The 13318-nt window shown below is 51.1% G+C and overlaps 1 protein-coding gene across 1 annotated transcript in view; it reads left to right on the forward strand.

The window, feature by feature from the left end:
- The first annotated feature begins 3665 nt into the window (after positions 1-3665).
- The window catches only part of LOC144805760 (uncharacterized), an 84145-nt gene continuing 74492 nt past the window's right edge, over positions 3666-13318 (forward strand). The window contains exon 1 of the mRNA XM_078672249.1: positions 3666-3732. The gene's annotated coding sequence lies outside the window, so the exon portion shown is untranslated. The remainder of the gene's footprint in view (positions 3733-13318) is intronic.

Genomic DNA, 13318 nt, shown 5'->3' on the forward strand with positions numbered 1-13318 from the left:
TATTCTCCCTGTGGGAGGGGCAGGGATGAGGCCAGGAGGCAGGCATGGGGGGTGGCTAGGAGACAGCTGAGGGTGAGAATTGGATACGGGAAGAGGGGGGACGTTCACTCCCTGGGGTTTGTGGGAGGAAGGTCACGTGCTGAGGGTCGAGTGCTGTTGATAGTGAGTTCCAAGGCGGTATGTCCGTTCAAATGGTTGGTCTGGTTCCTCCGGTGTGGGAGTATGCGGGAGAGGAGGAGCGTGAGAGGGTGTATCCTGGAGAGAAGGGAAGAGGATATCAAAGGACTCTAGGTTGTTGCTATTAGCTTGTATCAGGACTGTGCCAATAGAGTAAATGGTTACTGTGGTATTTCCAGTACGCCTTTGGGCGGTGGGGGAGTGATATTGTTGGTTTGCAGCTATGTGAGGTGTTGTTTTTTTTTAGATTTTGAGGTGCGAATTGATGATGTATTTCCATGCTTCGTGTCTCTCAGTGTAGATAAGGTCCGTTTTTACCAGTCCTTTGGAGAAACAGTGGTAGGTGTCTGTAAAGAGTGACTCGGGATGCTGTCGGATCAGTTTCTGTTTAAAGTTTTTCTTTGCTTTGGGAGAGAGGTCAGGTGGGAAGCAGAACATGAAGGTGTTCCGGCCGTGCGGAGTTACGTGGCTCACAGAGGGTGGGGGGGCGGTGTGGGCTGTCCTGTCGGGAGGCATAGTGTGCGGAGTTACATGGTTCATAGGGGGGCAGTGTGGGTTGTCCTCTCTGGAGGCACAGTGTGAGTAGGGTGTTAGGGGGAGGGGTATGGGGGCGGGCTCCGAAGAGGAGGGCGGGAGCTGAAAATGGCAAGTCTAAGGCAAGAAGAAAGGTGAGAGGAGGAGGAAGTTTAAAATTTGGAGAGAATTGGGGCGGTGTTATGTGGTCTGATTAGGGGAGGGCCAGCTACGGGAAGCCATGGATTTGGAATACAAATTTGGAGAGAATAGGGTCGGAATTACGTGGTCATAATAGAGGAGGTTAGCTTCAAGGGATGCGGTGGGTATGGTGCTGGTGGTGTGGAGAGCGGGGTCGCCTCAGTAGAGTTATGTTCCTGGCCGTCCCTTCACAGAGTAGCCTGTGGTGGTCAGGACTGACCGGAAGAGCTAAGGAAGCTAACACGCTCGATACAGACAGTGAGCTCCTGTCTGTGGGGGGAGAGGTGGCATTCAGTTTTGGTGGTTTTCAGGTCTGGTATGAGGTTATTTTAGGTGGCCATCTTGTGGTTGGCCCCCTAGAGCACTGCCCCTGGGGTTCAAGATTGGCACGGTGGAGAGGGGTGAGGGGGGGGGTGGTCGCGCTGTACTAGGGACAGGTCAAAAATGTCCTGGAGTCAATGGTATAGCACTCATGGAGGAGGTGCCAAAGCACAGTGTATACACTGCAGCAAACACTATCCCCCAGGTGGTGCAGTCAACTAAGGAGGGAATTAGACCACTCAGGAAACTCATTGTAAGAACCCTGGGCCTCATTTTTAAAAAAAAGTTTTATTTATCATTTTTATAATGCATACATATTACAACAAATCATGCAAAAGAGAGCTCCACGTCTGAATACTCTGCAGGGTAACAAGTTACATAATAGCGAGTCCATGTCTATTACCATAAATAACGAATATTCAGCAAGCAATCCTGAAAACAATAGCTTGATAGTCTGAACATCAGTGTCAATGGCGTGCCCGCCTCCGTTCAACACCCAATCTTACCATACGTGTCAATGGCGTGCCCGCGTCCATCCAACACCCAATCTGAACATCAGTGTCAATGGCGTGCCTGTGTCCATCCAACAACCAATCTGACCATACGTGCCAATGGTGTGCCTGCATTCATCCAACACGCAATCTGACCATACGTGTCAATGGCGTGCCTGTGTACATCCACCAACCAATCTGACCATATGTGTCAATGGCGTGCCCACGCCCATCCAACACCCAATCTGAACATCAGTGTCAATGGCGTGCCCACGTCCATCCAACACCCAATCTGGCCATACGTGTCAATGGCGTGCCCGCGTCCATCCAACACCCAATCTGAACATCAGTGTCAATGGCGTGCCTGCGTCCATCCAACAACCAATCTGACCGTACGTGCCAATGGTGTGCCTGCATCCATCCAACACCCAATCTGACCATAGGTGTCAATGGCGTGCCCGCGTCCATCCAACACCCTATCTGACCATACTTGTCATTGGCATGCCCGCGCCTATTCAACACCCGATCTGACCATCGGTGTGAATGGCGTGCCCGCATCCCTCCAACACGCAATCTGAACATCAGTGTCAATGGCGTGCCTGCGTCCATCCGACACCGTTTCTGAACATCAGTGTCAATGGCGTGCCCGCCTCCGTTCAACACCCAATCTTACCATACGTGTCAATGGCGTGCCCGCGTCTATCCAACAACCAATCTGACCATTTGTGTCAATGGTGTGCCCGTGTACATCCAACAACCAATCTGAACATAGGTGTCAATGGCGTGCCCACGCCCATCCAACACCCAATCTAACTATACGTGTCCATGGAGTGCCTGCGTCCATCCGACACCCAATCTGACCATCGGTGTCAATGGCGTGCCCGTCTCCATCCAACACCCAATCTGACCATACGTGTCAATGGCGTGCCCGCCCCCATCCAACACCCAATCTGACCAAGCTTGTCAATGGCGTGCCCGCGTCCATCCAACACCCAATCTGACCATCGGTGTCAATGGCGTGCCTGCCTCCATCCAACACCCAATCTTACCATGCTTGTCAATGGCGTGCCCGTGCCCATCCAATACCCAATCTGACTATCGGTGTCAATGACGTGCCCACATACATCCAACACTAAATCCTTCCATACGTTTCAATAGCGTGCTCTTGTACATCCAACTACCATTCTGACCATAGGTGTCAATGGCGTGCCCGCGCCCTTCCAACACCCAATCTGACTATCAGTGTCAATGGCGTTCCCGCGTCCATCCAACACGCAATTCTTCCATACGTGTCAATGGCGTGCCCGTGTACATCCAACTACCAATCTGACCAGAGGTGTCAATGGCGTGCCCATGCCCATCCAACACCCAATCTTACCATAGGTGTCATTTAGGCGTCCTAAAGTTAGGAGTCCTAACTTTACTACTCCTAAACTGAGAAAAATCCTAACTTTAAGACTTTCGGTATTCACAGAGGCATTTAGGAATCCTAACTTTACTACTCCTAAACTCAGAAAAATCCTAACTTTAAGACTTTCGGTATTCACAGAGGCATTTAGGAATCCTAAAGTTAGGACTTCTAACTTCTGTGAATATCAAAATGAGTAAGTGCCTTCTGTGAATACCGAAATGAGTAAGTGCCTTCTGTGAATACCAAAATGAGTAAGTGCCTTCTGTGAATACCAAAATGGTAGTAAGTTTAGGATTTTGTACTAAGTTAGTTCTATGAATCGGGCACTCTGTGCTTACCCCTAGAGATTTTTTGTGTATTGTTTGCTAGAGTCTTATTGGTTTTATACTTTTTCAGGTCTCCAGTGTCACCGACACATCTATGCTTCTCCTTTCCCGCTTTCTGTCCAGTGGTTCAAACGTGGTTCCAATGTTTCATGCACACACTATTTCTTATTATTGCAGTTGGCAAACATCTACAATGTGTGATTAACCTGGTTTCTCTTGTTTGTAGACCCCTGGACACTGTAGCAGCCCTGATCCGGACCAAGGGTTGCCACAAGAACAGCACCGACTAGAGGTAAGTTGTCATCAGACTTAATTCCTTGTATTGTCACCAGCCAGGTCCCTTATTGCAATGCAGTGTCCAAGGATTTGGAGGTGACTCTTATAGCAATGCTTTAAAGTGGCCTCCAGAAGGTCCCCTCAGTGGTTGAGCCTTAGAAACATCTGTTCCTCATGAGACTTGAGCCCATTGCCACTTGCTGGATGCTCTATAGCAGCCGTCTAGCTGTCCCGCTGCATCTGTTGGCGCATTTCCTTTTGGGACAGTGCTTGTCGGGCAGTACCTTTGAGTTCCTCACAAAAACATTAAATGTGCCTCAGTCGTCCACAGAATTTCAAGGTTGTAGCATTTATATCAGCAGATGTCCGAGACCTGTAGACTTCTGTCTGGTATGAGAAGTTAGCCTGGCATATGATGTCCACTAGTTCTAGTGGGCACCTTGCACCAGTCTAATCGACCCTTATTGATGGTGGTTGTAAAGTCAACCTTATAGAAAGCTATCCTAGTGGTAGCATGGACCAGCAGTCATCAGACTAAGACTTCAGAGAGCATGTGAAGCTAGTTCTTTTACCAATTATAATCTCTTGAATACCAAATGAAAGGACACCACACAAGGTATATATCAAATATATATGTATTTATTCTAAACACAACCCCTCTGTACTCTTTATGAGGTCAGAGGTCAAAGTACATTACAAGAATCTCAATTAGCATACAATAAGTTGCACAGTATATGTTATGCCCTAGGGGCCTCACAAACCATATACTAAAATAGTGGTATAAGAACCACGTGAGAATTAGAAAGCAGGCCTGGCGCTTCAAGCACTCCAATGCACAACTTTGAGATACCTCGTGAAGTAGGTGCAGCTTGCAAAATGCAGGATGTCCAGGAGTTCTGGTCCCACGTCTCTCGTGTCCGCCACGTGTCTCAGCTTTGCTGTGAGCGAAGGTCGGGGTCAGAGATGTCTGGAAGTCCATGTCCTGTGTCACAGATTCTTCGGGATCTGGCGGGAGCCTTGAAAATGCAGACCGGCAAAGTTGCTGTTGGTGCCTGTTTGAACAAGGCGGTCACTCCTTGACCACAAGGGAGATGTCTTCCAATCAAAATGGAATGTCGAAGGTCCAGGATTTATGTTTCAGAGTTTCGTCCAGGGTAATCTAAAGTCCTAGGGACTGGGTTCCTATACTTATACTAAGTTTAGGGGCTGGACTATCTTTAAGGTCCCTCCTATGGGAGGACCTGGGGAGGGGGTGGTTATACCCCTTCCCCTTGGTCCAGTTTCACGCCAGAGCTGGGGCAGAGTGCCCCAGCAACGGGTTTGAACTGGGAAATGCATGGAGCACCTTGTGTGCCCCAGGCAGTGTCTGGGAAGCATTCACTGAATGCAGCCCTCCCTGCCCAATACACTAAAGCCTGTCTGGGGAGGTGCTGGCACCTCCCTGGACATGAAACCTATTGTCCATGCCTCCCCTGCCGGAGTTTCGTCCAGCAGCCCAGCAGCAGTAGGGCAGACTCGTGTCTGTGGCAGCAGCATCCATTTTGTGATGCTGAGGCTCTGTTTAACTTTAACCGGGTAAACCAGTAAATACATGTCTTCTCCCTCTAGAAGGGTGGAATGCTACCCCCACAGAATTACACAGTACCGTGATAAATTAATTTCAAGATTCCTTATATGGAATATCAAGTAATCGCTTTAAAACTGCGTTCTGTACCAATTCTCACCAAGTTCCTATGGCCTCCTGGATTTCCCCATTGTTTTGTAATCGTTTGCTATAGGATATATCAATTTTTTAAACCTTTTTTGGCTATTTATTAGGTAATTATTAACGTTCTTTTGTATGTCGCAATATTTTGATGGTTGGATATTTAATTGTATACATGTTTTAATATTTCTCCTCATGTTCCATACGAATGCTCTGATTTATTTTTATATTTTTTTTGTACACTACATAGTATGTTTAATAAAAGTCTTTTTTAGGCAGCAGCTATGTATAAAGGAAGAATTTTGTATTGTATGTGAAGTATTTTTTGTTTAATATGCGTATGCATTTTTGTGGACCTCTGTAGGAGTTCTGTATCAAAATAAAAACAAAATGTCAAAATGTAATGGTTTCGTTCGAGAGTTGAGGTGGTGTTCATCAGTCCAGTTCCAGCCAGGAGCGGGGTTGAGCCCACCAGGGTACACTCCGCTCAAGTGCCCCCCCATGCTTTCTAGTATCCCCAGTATCCCCCCTCTGGAGGTCAGCTCAAGGGGGGCCGAGGGCCTCAAAGAGCTCCCATTCAAATGACCCACAAGTAAGGCATGAGTGCTGGGCAGGACCGCATCATATGGTGAAAGTTGGCCTTTGGGGGCGTGCAGCGGTGACATCTGGGAGAAGAAAGGTTACCTGCGGGGAGTGTAATATGTGATATACTAAAATAGTTGTATGGACCCTTGACCTTCCTGGTAGGTCGCTTCCCCCGCTGCAGCTCCACCATCACCCCGCTGTCTCCGGCTGCTGCCGGTGTATCGAGGCCCTCCACCACCCGCAGGCTCCACCTGCGCCTCATCCCTGGTGGCCAGTGGTGGCCTTAGGTATGTTTTGCTTGCTGCCTGTTGCTTTGTGCCTGCTTTGTAACTGTCTGTACCCCCTGCCCCCCGCTCGCCGCTCTGATTCTGTGCCCCCTTTTATTCTGTACCCCTCGCCGTTCTTTGTACCCCTGTGCTGACTTGTGCCTCTGTGCCCCTTGTTCTTGTCCTCTTTTCTCTTCTGTGCCCTGCGCCGGTCTCCTGTCCCCTGTCCCCGCCCCTGCGGCCCCGCCCCCTCCGCACCCATTCGTTCACCAGTCCCTCTCATATGGCACAGCGACAAGACGCCAGACAGCCACACTGCCACAAAGACGCCGTCCACAACCACCACCACCTCATCAGGACCGCCAAAAGAACTTCCTTCACAAACCGCCTTGACAACAACGCACACAACAGCAAGGAGCTCTTCACCATCGTGAAGAAACTCTTCAACCACAGCTCCAACGCCAACAACATCCCACCATCGCAAGCCCTGTGCGACTCCCTCGCCACCTTCTTTCATCTGAAGATCACCAACATCCATGACAGCTTCAGACCCCGTACGATCCCTGCCGACCACACCGCACCGAACCCCCCGCACCCCACCGCCCACGACACACTGACAACCTGGGCCAACGTGAGCGTCGAGGACACAATCAGGACCATGGGAACAATCCACTCCGGTTCCCCATCCGACCCTCTCCCGCACCACATCTTCAACAAAGCCAGCAATTCCATCGCACCACACCTGCACAAAATCATCAACCTCTCCTTTGAGACCGCCACCAACTGGAAGCACGCAGAGATCAACACCCTACTGAAGAAACCCAAGGCGGATCCGAGCGACCTCAAGAACTTCCGTCCCATCTCCCTGCTTCTGTTCCCAGTAAAGGTCATCGAGAAGATAGTAAACACCCAGCTCACCCGTCACCTCGAAGACAACAACATCCTGGACCCGTCCCAATCAGGTTTTCGCAGCAACCACAGCATGGAGGCCGCCCTCATCACCGCCACAGACGACATCAGGATCCTACTAGACAACGGCGAGTCGGCGGCCCTCATTCTCCTGATTCTCTCCGCTGCCTTCGACACAGTCTGCCATCACACACTACGCACATGCCTGCACGACGCAGGGATCCAAGACAAGGCCCTGGGCTGGACCATCTCCTTCCTCTCCGGCAGAACTCAGAGAGTCCGCCTCCCCCCGTTCTGATCCGATGCCTCCGAGATCATCTGCGGTGTCTCTCAAGTATCTTCCCCCAGCCCGACGCTGTTCAATGTCTACATGGCTCCACTAGCACGCATCGCCCAACAGCACAACCTCAACATAATCTCCTACGCCGACGACACTCAGCTGATCCTCTCCCTCACCATGGACCCCCGCACTGCCAAATCTAACCTCCACCAGGGAATGAAGGCCATCGCAGACTGGATGGTGTACAGCCGCATCAAACTAAACACAGACAAAACGGAAATCCTCATCCTCTGGTCCAACCCCTCTGCATGGGACGACTCTTGGTAGCCCACGTCACTGGAGTCCCCCCAACCCCCACCAACCACGCACGCAACCTGGGAGTCATCCTCGACTCAAAACTCTCCATGACGAAACAAGTCAATATGGTCTCCTCCACTTGTTTCAACACCCTCCGCATGCTCCGCAAGATCTACAGATGGATCCCGACAAACACGAGGAAAACAGTCACCCAGTCCCTAGTCAGCAGCAGACTCGACTACGGAAACGCCCTCTACACCAGAGCCTCGTCCATGCTCATCAGCAGACTACAGAGAATCCAGAATGCCTCGGCACGCCTGATCCTCGACGTCCCCTGCCACGACCACATCACCCCCCATCTTGAGGAACCTGCACTGGCTCTTCGTCGACAAAAGAATCTCCTTCAAGGTTCTGATCCACGCACACAAGGCACTCCACAAAACCGGCCCAGCCTATCTCAACAGTCGACTCTCCTTCTACGTACCCAACAGGAAACTCCGCTCCGCCGACCACACCCTGGCCACGGTCCCACGCATCCGGAGAACCACTTCCGGAGGCAGATCCTTCTCCCATCGTACCGCCAGGACCTGGAACACCCTCCCCCTCTACCTGCGACAAACCGAAGACCTGCTGACCTTCAGGAGACAACTCAAGACCTGGCTCTTCGACCAATAGCAGCAGCCCCCCCCCCCCTCCCAGCGCCTTGGAACCCTCACAGGTATGTAGTGCGCTTTACAAGTTATATGATTGATTGAGGTGACGAGGCCCCCCAGTCTGCATCATCGAGGGGACTCGCCTACACCTCCCATTTGTGTTCCACAGGGGCTAACCTGTCGGGTGGATTTAGTATGAATGATTTGTAGATTTGAGAAATCATGCCCTTACCTAGTGAGCCCATTGGGCGTTTCACCTGACTCGGGCAAAATATGTAGGAGGGGAGAGTGGATGGCAGAGTTTGTTTGAGCTGAAGATATTTGTGAAATTGTGTAGTGTATTGGGAGAATTTGACTGGAGATCTTGGAAGGATTTTCTCCCAAGACTTGCCAGAGTCTCTCAGTTGTTCTATCCGCATCTCATTCCACTTGGCAAATCCTTCTAGCTGGGCTCTCTACAGGGAGGCGACAGATGGGTGGGCCATCACTTCCACCCGGTCAGCTGGGGTGCTCTCTTCCACATAAGGAGGGCCACTCTGGGTGGGCTGTCAGTCCAACTGGTCAGCTGGAGTGCTCGGTTCCACCTCAGTAGAACCACTCTGTTGGGAGATGACAGCTGGGTGGGCATCACTTCCATCCGGTGAGCTGAAGTGCTCTCTTCCATGTCAGGAGGACCACTCTGGGTGGGCCGTCACTTCCACCTGGTCAGCTAGGGTGCTCTCTACCACATCAGGGGGACCACTCTGGGTGGGCTGTCACTTCCACCCAGTCATCTGGGGTGCTCTCTTTTGTATAAGCAAAATAACACCTGCTCCGTAATCACCAGGACATGATGCAAAGGCTTCATCTATGATGATGCAAGAAGTTCAGGATCCGATGCTGATTGATAAAGGCATCTTCGAAAACTAGTAGTATTGATGCGTTCAAGAGTGGAGAGGGGTGAGGAGTTGGCCTAACGGCTAGGGCGCTCGACCTCGGACCTGGGGATCTGGGTTCGAGTCTCGGCAACGACGCCAAAACCTCCTGTGATTCTGGGCAAATCACTTAATCTCCCCGTGCCAAAAATAAATGTGTGTCCGTCCTCATGTAACGTAACTGGTGCTATGTAAAGCGCTCTGATACCTGATTCGGTTCGGGTCTAGTTCGTGCTATATAAAACTCTACAAAAAAAAAAAGAGTGTTGTATTCCTCTGTTATATCCTAAGTGTTATATCTTGTGTGTGCCTATTGCTTCCCTCGCCTCGGCCACCCCCCTTAATATTGTGAAGATCCTACCTGATGGCAATTAAAGCATTTTTTAGCCACTTATGCTAAAAGGAGGATCTGTTAGACTTGAAATCCCCATTTGCGTAATGCTTCCAGTCACATAACATCATAAGTATTTTAGGTTAGCATTGCGTGGCTAAATAGATACAATTTGCATTTCATGTTGTACAACCCACTGAGCTATCTGAGTAATGAGTGACCCCTATGTATACTTGTGACTCCATTAGCTTTTGCAGCTTTTGCAGTTCCTATTAGGCTGCTTTAACTAGGCCCGAAGTAGGCCGCAAAATGTTCACTTTGCTTGCCTCAGCAGAATACTGCATTTCATTATTATTTTCTGTCTGCCTTTCCAAGGCCGCTTTCTGATGTACTAATGAATAAGCCTTTCTGTGTGTATGTTCATCTGTAGGGAGGTTTCTGCTCCAACGTTAAGACCAATGATGGGTGGTAAGAAAGGCTTCAGACCAGTCATGGTGAATATTCCTGAGAACTGGAGGAATTAATGATATGGGAAGAAAGGTGTAGTGAAGCGGAAAACTCCACCTCAACCGAAATGTGTCCCCCAACATATCCCATTGTGTAAACTTGAGGCCGTACAATTGTGGACAATGGGCGTTATCACAAGTTGCAAATTTGTCAACCTGGGGGGTCCCACAGGGCTAACATGTTCTGAACCAGAATCCAAAAGGAGATGCCGCTCGTGATCGGCAAGATGATGCCAACTCAGACTGAGAGCTGACCAGATGGTTGGCACCTAGCCAGGTCTCATGCTGGTGCACGTAGAACCCAGAGACTGGCACTATTGCGCCGCCGGAACTTCACTTTTTTGATGTTGCAGTGGCGCAATGTGTCACTGCATATTTATAAGGCGACGTAAAGCCACTTTACGTGGCTTTTCATGGCCTTATAAATATGTGCTCCTTTCACGCAGAACACTGCATAAAACGGGCGTTCCATGGGTGTTGCTGAGGGTGTTCCAACACAACACCCATGAAACCTGACGCATTCCCAGATTTACAAGAAATTGTGAACTTGGGAATACATCAGAATCTAACGCCACCCCGAGGGTGGCGTTAGGGAGGTGCAACAAGGAGAATTTCTCATCGTGCTTTCCTTTTCTTTTTGTGCTGCATTCTGCAGCACACATAGAAAAAGGAAATTGCCTCTTGTGATTTACTTTGTGCAGGAATGTCTCCCTTCCTTCACAAAATGCAAGCACCCTTGCATTGCACCATGGTGAAAGGCTGCCTGCATTGGTGCATTTCAGCCCACTGTGCGCCTGCGCTGGGGAAAAGGACAGGAATGCGAGGTATCACATAGATACGGCGCATTCCTGCCCTTTTGTTCTGACGTAGAGCAGTGCAGCAACATTCCTTGTGGTGCTGCCCTACCCAAGACCTCATAAATGAGGCCCAGAGTCTCTGGGCTTCCCGACAGAGGAGGAGAGACCTCCAGCAGGAAGGTGTTGGATCGACTGAATCCAGTCAAGAGTGAACTAGAAAGAAGAGATCACACTCTTTGGCCACATTTACACCGACACAAGATGTTTGGAAGAAAGAGCCAGACCACCCGTAGGATCATGAGACCACCATGAGCCACACCACCCATAGGATCATGAGACCACCATGAGCCAGACCACCCGTAGGATCATGAGACCACCATGAGCCAGACCACCCGTAGGATCATGAGACCACCATGAGCCAGACCTTCCGTAGGATCATGAGGCCACCATGAGCCAGACCACCCGTAGGACCATGAGAACACAATGAGCCAGACCACCCACAGGATCATGAGACCACCATGAGCCAGACCACCCGCAGGATCATGAGACCACCATAAGCCAGACCACCAGTAGGATCATGAGAACACAATGAGCCAGACCACCCACAGGATCATGAGACCACCATGAGCCAGGCCACCCGTAGGATCATGAGACCACCATGAGCCAGACCACCCGTAGGATCATGAGACCACCATGAGCCAGACCACCCGTAGGATCATGAGACCACCATGAGCCAGACCACCCGTAGGATCCTGAGACCACCATGAGCCAGACCACCCATAGGATCCTGAGACCACCATGAGCCAGACCACCCGTAGGATCATGAGACCACCCTGAGCCAGGCCACCCGTAGGATCATGAGACCACCATGAGCCAGACCACCCGTAGGATCATGAGACCACCAAGAGCCAGACCACCCGTAGGATCATGAGACCACAATGAGCCAGACCTCTTGTAGGCTCATGAGACCACCATGAGCCAGACCACCCGTAGGATCCTGAGACCACCATGAGCCAGACCACCATAAGCCAGACCACCCGTAGGATCATGAGACCACCACGAGCCAGACCACCCGTAGGATCATGAGACCACCATGAGCCAGACCACCCGTAGGATCATGAGACCACCATGAGCCAGACCACCCGTAGGATCATGAGACCACCACGAGCCAGACCACCCGTAGGATCATGAGACCACCATAAGCCAGACCACCCGTAGGATCATGAGACCACCATGAGCCAGACCACCCGTAGGATCATGAGACCACCACGAGCCAGACCACCCCTAGGATCATGAGACCACCATGAGCCAGACCACTCGTAGGATCATGAGACCACCATGAGCCAGACCACCCGTAGGATCATGAGATCACCATGAGCCAGACCACCCGTAGGATCATGAAACCACCATAAGCCAGCCCACCCGTAGGATCATGAGACCACCATGAGCCAGACCACCCGTAGGATCATGAGACCACCATGAGCCAGACCTTCCGTAGGATCATGAGGCCACCATGAGCCAGACCACCCGTAGGACCATGAGAACACAATGAGCCAGACCACCCACAGGATCATGAGACCACCATGAGCCAGACCACCCGCAGGATCATGAGACCACCATAAGCCAGACCACCAGTAGGATCATGAGAACACAATGAGCCAGACCACCCACAGGATCATGAGACCACCATGAGCCAGGCCACCCGGAGGATCATGAGACCACCCTGAGCCAGACCACCCGTAGGATCATGAGACCACCATGAGCCAGACCACCCGTAGGATCATGAGACCACCATGAGCCAGACCACCCGTAGGATCATGAGACCACCATGAGCCAGACCACCCGTAGGATCCTGAGACCACCATGAGCCAGACCACCCATAGGATCCTGAGACCACCATGAGCCAGACCACCCGTAGGATCATGAGACCACCCTGAGCCAGGCCACCCGTAGGATCATGAGACCACCATGAGCCAGACCACCCGTAGGATCATGAGACCACCAAGAGCCAGACCACCCGTAGGATCATGAGACCACAATGAGCCAGACCTCTCATAGGCTCATGAGACCACCATGAGCCAGACCACCCGTAGGATCCTGAGACCACCATGAGCCAGACCACCATGAGCCAGACCACCCGTAGGATCATGCGACCACCATGAGCCAGACCACTCATAGGATCATGAGATCACCATGAGCCAGACCACCCGTAGGATCATGAGACCACCATGAGCCAGACCACCCATAGGAGCATGAGACCACCATGAGCCAGACCACCCGTAGGATCATGAGACCACCATGAGCCAGACCACCCTTAGGATCATGAGACCACCATGAGCCAGACCACCCGTAGGATCAT

The sequence above is a fragment of the Lissotriton helveticus genome, assembly GCF_964261635.1.
Source record: "Lissotriton helveticus chromosome 1_1 unlocalized genomic scaffold, aLisHel1.1 SUPER_1_unloc_23, whole genome shotgun sequence".
NCBI lineage: Eukaryota > Metazoa > Chordata > Amphibia > Caudata > Salamandridae > Lissotriton > Lissotriton helveticus.